Source organism: Penaeus vannamei, chromosome 17 (genome assembly GCF_042767895.1).
Source record: "Penaeus vannamei isolate JL-2024 chromosome 17, ASM4276789v1, whole genome shotgun sequence".
Classification (NCBI taxonomy): domain Eukaryota; kingdom Metazoa; phylum Arthropoda; class Malacostraca; order Decapoda; family Penaeidae; genus Penaeus; species Penaeus vannamei.
Genome location: NC_091565.1, coordinates 29,376,462 through 29,391,461, shown reverse-complemented (window position 1 = coordinate 29,391,461; position 15,000 = coordinate 29,376,462). Strand labels below are relative to the sequence as shown.

The window sequence follows — 15,000 nt, the reverse complement described above, 5'->3', positions numbered from 1 at the left end:
TCCCGCCCACGTCTCCCTTCTCCTTCTCCCTCCCGCCCACGTCTCCCTTCTCCTTCTCCCTCTCGCCCACGTCTCCCTTCTCCTTCTCCCTCTCGCCCACGTCTCCCTTCTCCTTCTCCCTCCCGCCAACCTCTCCCCTCTTCCTCTCTCCCACCCTCTTTTTCTTCCTCCCCCTCCCTCCCACTCAACTTTCCTTCCTCCCACCCATCTCTCCTTCGTTCTCTTCCTTCCTACCTCTCCTACCTACCCCATCCCTTCGTCTTTTTTTCGTCTTCTCACTCGCCCTCACCCTAACCCCTACTCTCCCCGCAAACTTACACAACGGTCAAAATGATAACGATAACGATAAGGACAAAATGAAAACAACCATTTTTTTCACCTTTATCTTATTAATTTTTGTCTTACCCGCTACTTCTGTTTCGTTCCACCTGTTAGAGTGAGAGAGATTGAGAGTGAGAGAGTGAGTGAGTGAGTGAGTGAGTGAGTATATATATATATACACAAATGCCCTCAGAAATTGTTGCCGTCATATTTTTGTAGAAAGTTCCAGGGCCTTTCGTCTCATTATAACAGGTTTATTTCCTTCAAATTAAAAGTGAACGATGTAAACAATCGAAAAATAATAGAGGGATATGTAAGCGCAGTAGACTGAGGACCATAGACAGACGGGACAATGTTTATTGTGAAACAAAACAAATCCAGAGGCACAGACACAGACACAGAGCCACACGGTTTGAAATATACAAAAAAAAATAGATAAAAGGATTCTAGGTGAAACAGTCAACAGTGTAATTTGCATAATAGCTCGGTTTTCCACTGGGGATGGTGATGGCCCGTTTGTTTTTCTTTACTTGTGTTTGCATTTATCAGTTATTTGTTTATTTATCGATGGTAGGTGTTTCCAAGTGGAAATACATACATTGCAGTTTTATGAAGTCTCACCTCTGGATAGAATTATTTCGTTTGTATATTGGCTTTATGCAGTGTCAACGTGCTCGTTTTTTACTGGATGGCATGTTGATCTGAAGTGTGTAGAAAAGGGAAAGAAGTTCGTGTGCATCAGGTTATGCCCGATTCTTGGAGGATACGACATCACTGTACTTAGGCAAACGTGTACTGACCTCGTAAGTTCACCATGGCTGCTGTCCTTTTTATTGAAGGATTAAAACGTGCAAAACGTTGAGTTCCTGATTCGCATATCAGCGAATTTCTATGAGTGTGCTTGAATTTTGGTACAGATAATTTCCATGCACTTGGTTTCATATAACTAGTTTAGAGATATAATCGTATTGCACAAGCCACAAAGGCCCTTGCCAGTTATGCTTGATGGAAAAGGTATAGAATATACTTGAATGTTCTATTCAGTTCTGCAAGTGGATTAGGCGTGTCAGTCAAGCTGTAAGAATAGTCATTTATTAAACACTACTGGATGTATAATCCGAATATTCTTACTAAATATATGACCCAAAACAGTACAAAGGAAATGAATGAAAGTGTTTCAGACGTCTGTTCTTATCTTGGAATGAGGTGCATGAGATACGTGAGGGAGTTCGAGATAAGAGGTGGCCCTTGCGTTTTAAAAGATGCCAGGTTTCTCTGGCTTTTGCTAGAAGAAAGATATGGAATAAGATACCAAATTTTTAAGTTTCAGGTCGATTTCAGCTTTCATAAAAGGAAGAAATAATGTACAAAGATATGTGTGTATTTTAGTTTTTTTTTAACACAGCAGTGTTTTTCACTATGTTGATGATGTCTAATGATAACTAATGCATTTTTTGTGTTTTTTTCCAAATTTTCTATTTCTCTGAAAAGGTTTAGTTGTTTTTTACTTTCACCATAATGTATTAATATCGTTTAACCTTTCGTCTCATTATTATTGAATATGTTGTGCGCTCCATTTCATTTTATAATTGAAGGCCATATTTTGCCTATTTAATCTTATTAACAATTTGCTGTGCCATCGCTTTGTAATTACATATTCAAACAGTTATTTGCACGTAACATTAAACTCACGGAATTTCCTTTGTAAGCATGAGTGCTAGAATCTTGGAAGTGTTACCTCTACTGTTTTGCATAAGTCAGCAGGTAGGCCCTAGAATGCGAACTTTAGGCTTAGAAAGAAGTACGGTACACAATGCAGTGTTTCTTTACGTTGTAAGAAACGAAACATAAGGTTAAGGAAATCTAGAGGAGAGATATAATCCGAAAGTAAGTGAAATGCGGAGGGCTTCGCCGTAGACTTTTAATGTTATTCGTTAGAAGTTGTCTGCCTTTTGTTTGAAAATTTTATAGATTGTTTTAACGAATTCAGAATTTACAAATGCGAAATCAGATGAAGATGATTATTGATTCTAAAACATATTTGATTAATAGCTCTGAATCTTTCTTGTTTTTTAAACGCCGCTCAGACGTCGGGTGTCATGAGTCGAATAAGAAAATATATGGGATGTGAAATGGCAAATAAAGGGTAAAATGTAAACAGTGCAATAATACGTCAGTCGAACGGGTAATGAGAGAGAAGTGGAAAATAGAGAATGTCAGCGCTTTTATTAGTTTCTGAAAAGAGAGATGAAAACGCAGTTTTACAATTAAAAACTGGGTAAAAAGGCACGCACAAGTCGCAACAGACTTGATTGCAAGCATGACGGGAGGGGGCGAGCGGTTGAAATAGAGGGCGTGCGAGGCGAGACGAGGTCAAAGAGCACGCCAGAAACCGAGAGAAACAGCGAGCCTCGTCGAAGGTGGACGAGAAACGCCGGTGATTATTGGAGGAACAAGTGGGGGCCAGTCAGCCCCTCCCCTTCCGCCTCCCCTCCACCCCCTCCCCTCTCCTAGGCTACCTAACCTCGTTGATCAGATATTGATCGTCGCTTCCAACAGGTTTTCGCATCTGTGGCTGATCGGCCCGGGCTCTAGGCTTGATCCTGAACCGTATGGGTATGGAATTGTATTTCCAACCCCTCCCACGTCCCTCTTAGAACCGCCCATCCCCCAGGGCCCCTCCCCCAGGGCCCCTCCCCCTACTCCTTGCACAGCCCTTGATGACGGAGTTGGATAAGCCTTATAAGGAAAGGAGATCAGGCCGAGATGAGACTGGGATTAAATATGAAGCGGGTATTGGGAGGGGGGGGGGGCAGAAGGGGATTCAGGGAGTGGGGAGGAGAGGTGGGGGCGCGAGGACGACGAAGAAGGGAGGAAGGGACAGAGGGAGGGATGCCGGGAGGGGATTTGAGAGGAGGGGCGGAAGGAGGAGGGGTAAGGCGGCAGGAGGAGGGATGAAGACAGGGGGAGACAGATAGAGAGGGAAGTCGTTGAAGGTAAACTCGAGACGCGCTCTCTCTCTCTCTCTCTCTCTCTCTCTCTCTCTCTCTCTCTCTCTCTCTCTCTCTCTCTCTCTCTCTCTCTCTCTCTCTCTCTCTGTCTCTCTCTCTCTCTCTCTCTCTCTCTCTCTCTCTCTCTCTCTCTCTCTCTCTCTCTCTCTCTCTCTCTCTCTCTCTCTCTCTCTCTCTCGGTCTCTCTCTCTCGGTCTCTCTCTCTCGGTCTCTGTCTCTCGGTCTCTCTCTCTCGGTGTCTGTCTCTCTCTCTCTCGGTGCCTGTCTCTCTCTCTCGGTCTCTCTCTCTCGGTCTCTGTCTCTCTCTCTCTTTCTCGGTCTCTTTCTCTCTCTCTCTTTCTCGGTCTCTGTCTCTCTCTCTCTTTCTCGGTCTCTGTCTCTCTTTCTCTCTCTCTCTCTCTCTCTCTCTCTCTCTCTCTCTCTCTTAAGATGATCTGCCTTCTGTCATTTTCCTTTCCTTTACTATCCTTCCTTCCTTCCTTCCTTTCTTCCTTCCTTCCGCCTCGCTCCTGTCGTTCACCTTCCGACCCATTCACTGGTCAGTCATTTACCCCGATCCCCCCCCCTTTCCCTTTCATTCCAAGAGCTTACCGACACTGAATGCCAGGGCTGAATTATTGGTGAAATGGCCGTTCGGGGTTGGCGAGTGACCTTCTTGCGGTCTGCGCTCCGCTCCTCTGTAGGCCTTCGTGCCCCCAGTCTCTAGCTGTCACTTTTATTCACATCTTTTTTTCTATTTTCTTTTTCTCTTCTTCTCCGCTTTCCTTATTTTCCCTCTCCCGCTGCATGTACGTCTGTCTCTACTTCTCCCTTCCCTTTCCATATCTCTTTCCTCCTCCTTTCCCTCTCACTGTCTTTTTACTCTCCTTTTCCTTCTCCTTCGCCCTCTCTCTTTCACTCACCCTTTCCTTTTCCTATCCCTTCCCTTTCCCTTTCCCTTTCCCTTTCCCTTTCCCTTTCCCTTCCCACTTCCTCTCTGTCTCTAAACTTTTTTATAAACTTCGATATCTTGCGCAACTCACACCAATTAGACCGTCATTGTTTTAATGGTCAGGAAATTTGCATATTGTGACAAATGATTCTGAATTGAATTGCCTCGCGAACATGCCGGGCCTCATAACCGGGATCGGATGACCACATACAAACACCGGCTCTGATTGACGGCCATTGAGTAGATTGATGAGGCAAGAGTTGCACGCTTTTACGACTATTATTGTGTGGGGGAGCGAGGGGGGAAGAGGGAGGGGAAGGGAAGAGAGGGAGGAAAGGGGGGAGGGAAAATGGGAAGGAGGGAGAGAATAAGAGAGGGGGAGAGAGAACAGTAGGAAGTGGGAGACAGGGGGAGGGAGAGACTAAGAGAGAGAGATTAAAAGAAAGGGAGGAGACCGAGAAGAAAGTGGAGGAAAGGGTGTGGAGATAGAGGAAACGGAGAAAAATAGAGGCGCAGAGGAAGAGGCAGAGACAGTGTCATTCAGTCGCACAGTAATAATTTTCTCTTATACAGAGTTTTTGTGACTAATTAATGGAATGAAAGTGAGGGAGACGTTGGATTACAAAGAGACGTAAGGAAAGAGCGAAAGATGTGTAGATAGATAGATAGATATTGATTGAATATGTGGAGCGTCTGCATTTTGTGCGGGAAGCCAACGTTCAGAAGCTCATGGAGCGAGGCTGGTGCGAGAGGCTCTGAGGCCACGCGCAAGAGCGCTGATGAAGAGATTCAGTCATATTTGCGTTTTCTTTCCATAATAAGAAGTAATTGCTTTCCACTTTTTTGTGTTTTCATGTATAAATCCGAAATTGTGTGTGATGGAAAGAGTTTCCTCCTTTCATATCTTTCATTTTTTTTTATCCGCAACGATTTCTCATTAGTATTCATGAGTTTTTCCTCATTATTCATGGATGTGACTTTTCTGTCCTCGCCATTTTTACAACCTTTTCCAATATCTTTTCTTTATAAATGCGAATGTTATTACACAAGCCCGTCCTTTATAAATTGCCGACAACGCCAAAGATTTCAAAGCAAAAATAATTTTCTTTTTTCTTCCTCCTTTTGAAACTTTGAAAAGGGAAGAAAAAAAGAGTTTTAATGAAGTTAGAGTCGACTGGCGTTGAACATCAGCCGCCTCTTATCAGCGCCCGTCAGGAGGACTGACACCTGTGCCTCCGTCAGCCCGCAGCGGAGTGGGGGAGGAGAGGGAAGGGGGTGGTGGCTGGGAAGGGGGAGAGGGATTTTTTTTGAAGGATTAGTTGTGCAAAAGAGACGAAACCTCTGGATGGCGGACGGGTTGCATTTTCATTCTGTCGGGCCCGCGCCACGCTTTTGCATTTTGTTTTTTGGGGCGTCTATCTCTTTTCTTTTTTTCTTTTATTTCTCTCTCTCTCTCTCTCTCTCTCTCTCTCGCTCTCTCTCTCTCTCTCTCTCTCTCTCTCTCTCTCTCTCTCTCTCTCTCTCTCTCTGTCTCTCTCTCTCTCTCTCTCCCTGACTTCTCTTCTCTCTCTCCCTGACTTCTCTTCTCTCTCCCTCCCTGACTTCTACTCTCTCTCTCTCTCTCCCTGACTTCTCTTTCTCTCTCTCTCCCTGACTTCTCCTCTCTCTCTCTCTCCCTGACTTCTCCTCTCTCTCCCTCCCTGACTCCCTCTCTCCCTCCCTGACTCACTCTCTCCCTCCCTCCTTACCTCAACACACCAGTATCTCTTCTGCCTCTCTTCCTTTTCGTTCTTCGTTTATTAGTCTCTTCTTACCTCTTGTCTCTCTCCCTCTTGGCACCGCCCCCCTCTTCCCCCTCCTCCCTACCTCCCCGGGTTAGTTGCTGCCTAATAAGTTTATCCTCCGACTTCCTTAGTCCAATCTTCTCGTTTTCTCTTGTCAATCTTCCCCAACTCTTCGCTTTTCTCCCTCTTTTTCTCCTCCTTCTCCTCTTTTCTTCTTTTCTTGCTTCTTCTCCTTCCTTTTCTTCGACTTCTCTTCTTTGCCTCCTCCTCCTCCTCTTTAATTACCCTCCCTCTCTCCTGTTCTTCTAATCCTGTTCCTCGGCACCCTCCCCTCCCCCTCCCACCCCCTCTACGTTCCTTTTCCCCTCCTGGTTTTCCCTCCTCCCTCCCCTCCTCCTCCCTGCCCTCCTCCCTCCCCTCCCCTCCTCCCTCCCCTCCCCGTCCCTGCCACTCACGCCTCTCACGCACAGAAGGTCTCTTCCGTCAAGGCGCAGCGCCCTTCGCCGTTATTTAAGCGTTTGTTTGCACACTTCGCCATCATCATAATTGTCATAATTATCGCCTCCTTCCCTAGCCTCCCTATCGCCGCCATCGCACCCGCTCTGCTATTAACGCTATCAAGATCATCTCGAAGATGGACGCACGCGGGGCCTCGAGCACACGCCGTCGGGGTGGGGGTGGGGGCGGAGGGGGACTCGTGTGGACTCTTTGGCACCCCTTCCTCCCTCCCTCCCTCTCTCTCTCTCTTTCTGTCTCTCTCTCTCTTTTCTCTTTCTATCTCTCTCTCTCCCTCCCTCTCTCTCTCTCTATCTCTCTCTCCATCTCTCTCTCTCTCTCTCTCTTTTCTCTATCTCTCTCTCTCTTTCGTCACTCTCTCTCTCTCTCTTCTCTCTCCCTCTCTATCTTTTCTCTATCTCTCTCTCTCTTTTCTCTATCTCTCTCTCTCTTTTCTCTATCTCTCTCTCTCTCTCTCTCTCTCTCTCTCTCTCTCTCTCTCTCTCTCTCTCTCTCTCTCTCTCTCTCTCTCTCTCTCGTTCTCTGTCTCGCTCTCGCTCTCGCTCTCGCTCTCGCTCGCTCTCTCTCTCTCGCTCTCTCTCTCTCGCTCTCTCGCTCTCTCACTCTCGCTCTCTCTCTCTCTCTCTCTCTCTCTCGCTCTCTCGCCCCCTCCCTCTCTCTCTCTCTCTCCCTCTCTCTCTCTCTCTCCATCTCTCTCTCTCTCTCTCTCTCTCTCTCTCTCTCTCTCTCTCGCTCTCTCTCTCTCTCTCTCTCTCTCTCTCCCTCTCTCTCTCTCTCTCTCTCTCTCTCTCTCTCTCTCTCTCTCTCTCTCTTTCCATCTCTCTTTCCATCTCTCTTTCCATCTCTCTCTCCCTCCTCCCTCTCCCTCTCTCTCTCTCTCTCTCTCTCTCTCTCTCTCTCTCTCTCTCTCTCTCTCTCTCTCTCTCTCTCTCTCTCTCTCTCTCTCTCTCTCTCTCTCTCTCTCTCTCTCTCATTCGATCATTCTCTTTCTCAAATGTTTTGTATGGTAATTGTGCAGTTGGTCTTGTATGCTTACATACCGTAATTGCCGACACCATCGCTGTGTTTTATGAAGACATAGAATATTAATAGAGCTATTATTAGTGTTATGTTAAGGCTGTTTTCTTCGTTTTGTGTTCATAGTCATCAGGATGTAAATTGTTATTAATATTATCATCAACGTCATTGCTTTGTTATTATTGTTGTTGTTGATGTTATTATTTTCTTGTTAATTTTTAATATCGTTATCGTTATTGTTTTTATTATTGTTGTTATTATTTTTATTATTATTATTATTATTATTATTATTATTATTATTATTATTATTATTATTATTATTATTATTATTATTGTTATAATTATTATTATCATTGGTATTATCTTATTAGTATTTTTATCATTATTGTTATTGTTGCTGTTTTATTGCTATCATTATTGTTGTTATTATTGTTTTTAATAGCAGCAGCAGCGATTACCGTCGTATCCTTAGCATTATCGAATTAATCAAAAAGGGAATGCAATGTGGGAAGAAGAGTAGATGAATGAATGAAAGAAAGGATGGATGAATTTCTAGAAGTAGAGTAATTGATTCTCGAAGGGAGGTCTGCCGCTTGCACTCTCGCGAAGGCTCCGAGTGGCGTCGAGTCAGCGCAAGAAAGGGGGGGGGGAGAGGGAAGGGGCAGAAGGGAGGGGAGAGGTCTGAGGAAAGAAGAAGGGAGGGGAGAAGGAGGGGGAGAGAGTGAGGGAAGGGGCAGGCAGAAGAGTGTTGGAGAAAACGGAGAATGGGGGAGGAAGGAGGGAGGGAAGGGCAGGAGGGGTGGGGATGAGAGGAGAGGAGGAGGGGTAGGGTGAAAGGGAGGAAGAGACGCGAGAGAAAGTAGAAGTAGAGAGGAAGGAGGGAGAAAGAGCAAGTATGTGATATAAAAGGGAAGCAGAGAGAGTAAGAGGGGAAGTAAGAAAGTTGAGATAAAGGAAGGAAGGGAGAGGGTAGAAAGTAGGCGGTAAGGGAGGGAAGGAGGGAAGGAAGGAAAGAAGAGGTAGATAGGATAATAGGGAAAAGGGAGAAAATGACGAAAATAATTGTCTTGGGAGAGGTACGGCGACGGGGTCGGGCCTTGCGAGCGGGGTCAGGAGGGCGAGCGCAGGGTGGCGATTACCTGGTGACCTCGCTCGAGAACCTCTTCGCGCGGAGGCTGGGCAAGGGGGCCATCTCGGCCGGGGCGGGGGGGTGAGGATGGAAGGAGGAGGTTGGAAAGAAGAAGAAATGGGGAGGTGGAGGTTGAAGAGGAAGAGGATGAGAATGAGGTGGGTATAGGGTGATTGAAGAAGAAAAGGGAATAATAAGAGAGGAAGAAGAAATAGAGGAGGAGAAGATGAAACAGATAAGAGTGGCTCCTCGAAGTGACCGAATCGGAGCCGAGGAGATGCGAGGCTGTCAAGTGAAGCGAGTCGCAGATTCCTGGCAGGTGTCAGCAGGAAGCGAGAGAGGACTCGATCCGACAGGGGCGAGGCAAGTGTCAGAAGTGCAAGGTGACACGAGGGTGCCACGTGTGGTGCCAGCGCTACAGGTATTCCGAGATTGCAGCGCCAGCACGGAAGGGTGGCAGAGGCGGCCCCATCCTTTGAAGCGGGGAAGGGGTGTGGTGACTGCATGTCGAGGAAATATGCGGGTGCTGCAGCATATAAGAATGGGAGTTGTGGTGCCAATGAAGAGGGAGACAAAACTGCGGAGAACTTGGGAGAGTAATCGTTCCAACATGCCCGTTGCGAAGGGGCATCACGCGAGACAGTCCGGCAGGAGGGGGAGGGGGGGGCGACGGCGGCACCAACAATGGGGCTTCGTAATAGGGGTTTTGTGGCTTGATGATCAGGCTATCGACCAACGGCGCTCACCGACTCCTGGCCGCTGTTGTTGGACGCCGGCGGAGCAAGGAGTAGGGAAGAGGGGAGGGGAGGGGAGGAAGTAGGGGAAAGGAAAGGAAGGGAGAAGGAACGAGAGGAAAGGGGATAAGGGTGAGAGGAAGGGATTAGAGAGGAGGGAGGAGGGAGGAGGGAGGAGGAATAAGGGTGGCACAGACCAGCACATAAGCTGAATGAGGTATAGGAGAGAGAAGGGGGGGGGGGAGGGAGGAGAACAGACAGAGGACGAGGAACACGAGTGAGATATCAGAAACGTATAACAAATAGATGGATTAGAAGAGGATGGAGAAGGTAATGAAAGTAAAGTCACAGGAGAAAGGCGCAAGCAAATAGCAAACCAGAAGTAAACACACCGAGGCGAGAATAATGATAATGAAAAAGAAAAAGATAATGATATCGCGAAAAGACGCGAGGCGTGAGGAGGGATCTCGGGAGGTCGATAGTCCTGTGCAGTCGAACAATTGAAGCTTTTGTTTCGCGATCCAAAAAGGAATCTTGTTGATGCCTCTTCCCTCCCCCACCCCTTCGTCCGTCACCTCCTTTCCTTCACCTTATCCCTCCTCCCTCCCCCTTTCCCCTCCTCCCTCCCCCTTTCCCCACTCCCCTTCCCCTTTCCCCCTTCTCCCTTTCCTTTTCCCCCTCTCCCGCCCCCTTCCCCTTTCCTCCCTCCCCTTCCTTTTCTCCCCTTCTCCCCTTTCCCTTTTCCCCTTTCCTCCTTCTCCCTTCCCCTTTTCCCCTTTCCTCCTTCTCCCTTCCCCTTCCCCCCATTCCCTCATCCCCGTTCCTATCTCCCTTTGGCCCTCTCTCTCAGATATCGCAAGGGAGGAGATAGCATTTCTAATAAAGTAGTGACAGAAAAGACATCGAGAGCCTTCAGTTGTCGATCCGTTTTTATTTTTCTTTCTTTTTTCTTATTTTTCAATCTGAATACCGAAAGGAACAATGAATCTACGGACTGAAACCCGCGGTTAACTGAGTATACCCAACACATTAAATCTACGACTACAAAACCCCGATTTCGACTTTATATGGTAAACTTTTGATAAGTGCAGCGGCTTGTTAATGATTTTGAGGTTCACGCTTGGAGTGCTTTTGTTTTAGCATCAGGGCGCGGCTCGTTTATTTTTAGCCCTTGCGGAACGGGGTGGCATCAGTTTCCGTGGATTTATATATGTATATGTATCTTTTTATTGCGTGGCAGTAGAGCGGTAGTAACGTAAATTTGGGACTCGGTGAAATAGAGATGGAAAACAAAGCGATAGCGGGTAATCAAGTTCCTGAAGTTGGTACTTTTCAGACTCTATTTTGGGGCTATATGGAACGTTTGACGACGCAGTATAATGGTAATGTTGCAGAAGAAATTCCACGCAAGAAAAAAATGCCTTTTTTGTTGTTTATTTATTCTTTGCTCATTAATGACTATTGTTGCATGAGCAAATCTTGCTTGAATGAGTTGATATTGACTCGGTGTAAAGTATTTTTCTTGTGTATGTGTTTATTTGCTTGATCTCAGTCATGGAAGCATGGGTTGTTTGCAGGTGTGGACTGAGCTTTGGGAAGTGAACTTGGTTGAGTTGAAAGCGGTTTTTGTTTGGGAGAGGCGTGCGTCTGTTTCTTTTGCATTTTATTATTTGGGTTCTGTCTCACGGGTAGAAAGCCAGGCTGAAGAGGGGAGGGGGTGGTGGTGGTGTAGGTGAAGGGATGTGCTTTGCGTGTGTTTAGATGCTCGTCAGAAGGAGGATCGGGTTATACCATAGGCTGGAGTAGAAGCAATAGAGCAAGGGATGGCAGGGGAGAAAAAAGGGTATATCGAACTAGAAGAGAGAAAGAAAGACAGATTGTTGATGAAAATGGTAATGCTCACAGAAGGATGTTGGAGGAAGAATAATGGGCGAATTGAGACTCGAGGCATGTGAAGATAGACAGTGCTAGCCTCGCCAGCGACGAACAGGGTCACGGAGGCTTCGGTGTTCAGCATGGGTCTGTCGGCGGCGCGGCAGCCGCTCCGAGGAAATTGGACATCGGCTGGAGCGACAGCGGCAGCCGGGCCACGTCGCTGTCACGGAGCGGTGATGGGCCAACCCGGGGACGGCTGATGGGTGATGGGCAGCCCAGGAATAGGTGAAGGCGCCGCTGATGGGACTTAGAAAATTGATTTATTTGGTTGTTTATTTATTTTGGCGATCGTTTGGTTGCCTTTAACAAGACGTAAGGACAAGGGACTCCATCTGTGCGTACGAATGGCATTTCCTTGGAATGTGGAAAGAATGAAGGAATGAATGAATGAGAGGGAGGGAGGAGGCGGAAGTGGTTAGTTATTAGTTCACCAAAGTTGCTCACGTAATTATCTTGTATAAAGCATTAATTACCGGTGTGCTGCATGATAAGCGCGAACATGCTGCGTTTTACTTGATGATCTCCCAGTTTGCGATGATGACAGGGATGAGCATGTCTAGAAATAGATTTCGACAGCCGAGACTATATGCATGCATACGTGCATGCACAACATGCACTTACACAGAGCCTTATTCCATTAGAAAGTGTTGAACATCTCATTGAGTCTCCTATTGAGCTGCCCTGAGCGTGGGCGACAGAGCGGGCGCAAGGGCAGCAGCCTCCTTCCGCGTTCGAATTCAGAGAACCTTTTTAGTGAATGCGGATGGTGTCACACCATCGAAAGGGAGAAAAAATACAAGCCAAACATCATACATACCTACACGCACGCAAACGTGCAGTTGAGTTGCAGTTGCGCGCAAAAACATGTCAGCATGAATTGGAAGAGGGAAAGCCGGGCATGGATAGGTGCTCTCTCTCTCTCTCTCTCTTTCTCTCTCTCTCTCTCTCTCTCTCTCTCTCTCTCTCTCTCTCTCTCTCTCTCTCTCTCTCTCTCTCTCTCTCTCTCTCTCTCTCTCTCTCCTCTCCCTCTCCCTCTCCCTCTCCCTCTCCCTCTCCCTCTCCCTCTCCTCTCCCTCTCCCTCCCTCTCCCTCTCCCTCTCCCCCTCTCCCTCTCCCTCCCCCTCCCCCTCCTCCCTCCTCCCTCCCCCTCTCTCCTTTCCATCCGTCGGTGTGGAGGCGGGGAAAGCTGATACAGGCTCCCTTAAGCGCACACTCCTCCCTCCCTCCCTCCCTCCCTTCTCCTCCTCCCCTCACCCTCCTCCTCCTTTCCTACCTTCCTCCTCTCCTACCTTCCTCCTCCTCCTCCTCCTCCTCCTCCTTCTGCTCCTCCTCCTCCTCCTCCTCCTCCTCCTCCACCTCCTCCACCTCTCACTCGTCTTCCTCCACCTCTCACTCGTCTTCCTCCTTCCTTCCTCTCCTCATTCCTTCCTTTACACGCCTTCCATCCTCTCACACTCCTCTCCCCCAGTCTCCTTCTCTCTCCTTCCCTTACCTTATCCCACCCTCCCTTCTCTTTTCCTCCTTCCCCTTCCTCCGCTCCACTTTCTCTCCCTTTCACCCCGCCTCGCAACTCGCTCAGCCCCACTCTCCTCCCTCTGTCTTCGCCCCCTTCCCTCCCCTCCCCTTCTCTCTCTTCGCCCCCCTCCCTCCCCTTCCCTCTCGTCGCCCCCCTCCCCCTCCCCTTCCCTCTCTTCGCCCCTCCCCCTCCTTCCCTCTCTTCGCCCCCTCCCTTTCCCTTCCCTCTCTTCGCCCCCTCCCTTTCCCTTCCCTCTCTTCGCCCCCTCCCCTCCCCTTCCCTCTCTTGGCCCCCTTCTCCTTTCGCTCTTCTCTCTCCCTTCACTTTCTCCGCTCCTTTCCCTCCTCTTCCCCTCCCCCTTCCTTCCTCTTTCCCTGCCTTGCGTCTTTATAGATCTGGTTAAGGAATTACTGCCTCGTTGGTCCGGAGCCTTTTACGTGGGCGTCGGATTAGGGGCGGAAGGGGGGGGGGCAAACCAGGGGAGGCGAGGCGGTCTTACTTGTGCTAATTACTTTCCGAATCGAATCGCTTCTGCCCCTCCTGCCGCTTGCTCTCGTTCGTTTGCCCGTTCGCGTGGCTGCTTGGGGCGTCTTTTTTCTTTCCGCTTGAGGAGAAATGGCTATTTACGCTATTTCCCCCCTCTACCTTCCTCTTTCCTCTCTTTCCTTTTCTCCTCTTTTCTTCCTCGTCTCTTCCCGTCCCTCCTCTCGTTTCCTCCTCTTTTTTTCTCTTCTATCTTATCTTATGTTCTCTCCTCTCCTCCCTCGCCTCCCTAGTCTCCTCCTTCCCCTCGCCTCCCTAGTCTCCCCCTCCCCTCTCCTCCCTCGCCTCCCTAGTCTCCCCTCTTCCCCTCTCCTCCCTCGCCTCCCTAGTCTCCCCCTTCCCCTCTCCTCCCTCGCCTCCCTAGTCTCCCCCTTCCCTCTCCTCCTCCTCGCCTCCCTAGTCTCCCCCTTCCCCTCTCCTCCCTCGCCTCCCTAGTCTCCCCCTTCCCCTCTCCTCCTCGCCTCCCTAGTCTCCCCCTTCCCTCTCCTCCCTCGCCTCCCTAGTCTCCCCCTTCCCCTCCTCCTCCCTAGTCTCCCCTTCCCCTCTCCCTCCCTCGCCTCCCTAGTCTCCCCCTTCCCCTCTCCTCCCTCGCCTCCCTAGTCTCCCCCTTCCCTCTCCTCCCTCGCCTCCCTAGTCTCCCCCTTCCCTCTCCTCCCTCGCCTCCCTAGTCTCCCCCTTCCCCTTCTCCTCCCTCGCCTCCCTAGTCTCCCCCTTCCCCTCTCCTCCCTCGCCTCCCTAGTCTCCCCCCTTCCCCTCTCCTCCCTCGCCTCCCTAGTCTCCCCCTTCCCCTCTCCTCCCTCGCCTCCCTAGTCTCCCCCTTCCCCTCTCCTCCCTAGTCTCCCCCTTCCCCTCTCCTCCCTCGCCTCCCTAGTCTCCCCCTTCCCCTCTCCTCCCTCGCCTCCCTAGTCTCCCCTTCCCCTCTCCTCCCTCGCCTCCCTAGTCTCCCCCTTCCCCTCTCCTCCCTCGCCTCCCTAGTCTCCCCCTTCCCCTCTCCTCCCTAGTCTCCCCTTCCCCTCTCCTCCCTCGCCTCCCTAGTCTCCCCCTTCCCCTCTCCTCCCTAGTCTCCCCCTTCCCCTCTCCTCCCTCGCCTCCCTAGTCTCCCCCTTCCCCTCTCCTCCCTCGCCTCCCTAGTCTCCCCCTTCCCCTCTCCTCCCTCGCCTCCCTAGTCTCCCCCTTCCCCTCTCCTCCCTCGCCCCCCTACTCTCCCCCTTCCCCTCTCCTCCCTCGCCTCCCTAGTCTCCCCCTTCCCCTCTCCTCCCTCGCCTCCCTAGTCTCCCCCTTCCCCTCTCCTCCCTCGCCTCCCTAGTCTCCCCCTTCCTCCCTCGGAGACTGGCAGCCTCCTCAGCCGACCCGTCGCGCGGACGCGAACCGAACTCGCGTGTTTCGGCCGCGATCGGCACGGGGTGAAGGGGGGGGGGGCAGCGAAGTAGGATGCGAGAGATGCCAAAGGTAATTAGCTTTCGGAGCGGGTCATTAACCTGTTTGGCGGAAGAGAGTCGAAAGGGCGCTTCGGGGAGAAGAGACCGGGGAAAGGGTTGAGGGAGGGGAGAGAGAGAGGGTTTT

At 49.8% G+C, this 15,000-nt stretch overlaps 1 protein-coding gene across 1 annotated transcript in view; it reads left to right on the top strand.

The window, feature by feature from the left end:
* The window catches only part of cno (adherens junction formation factor afadin), a gene marked incomplete in the record, with an annotated part of 242,122 nt that overhangs the window by 95,746 nt on the left and 131,376 nt on the right, over positions 1 to 15,000 (top strand).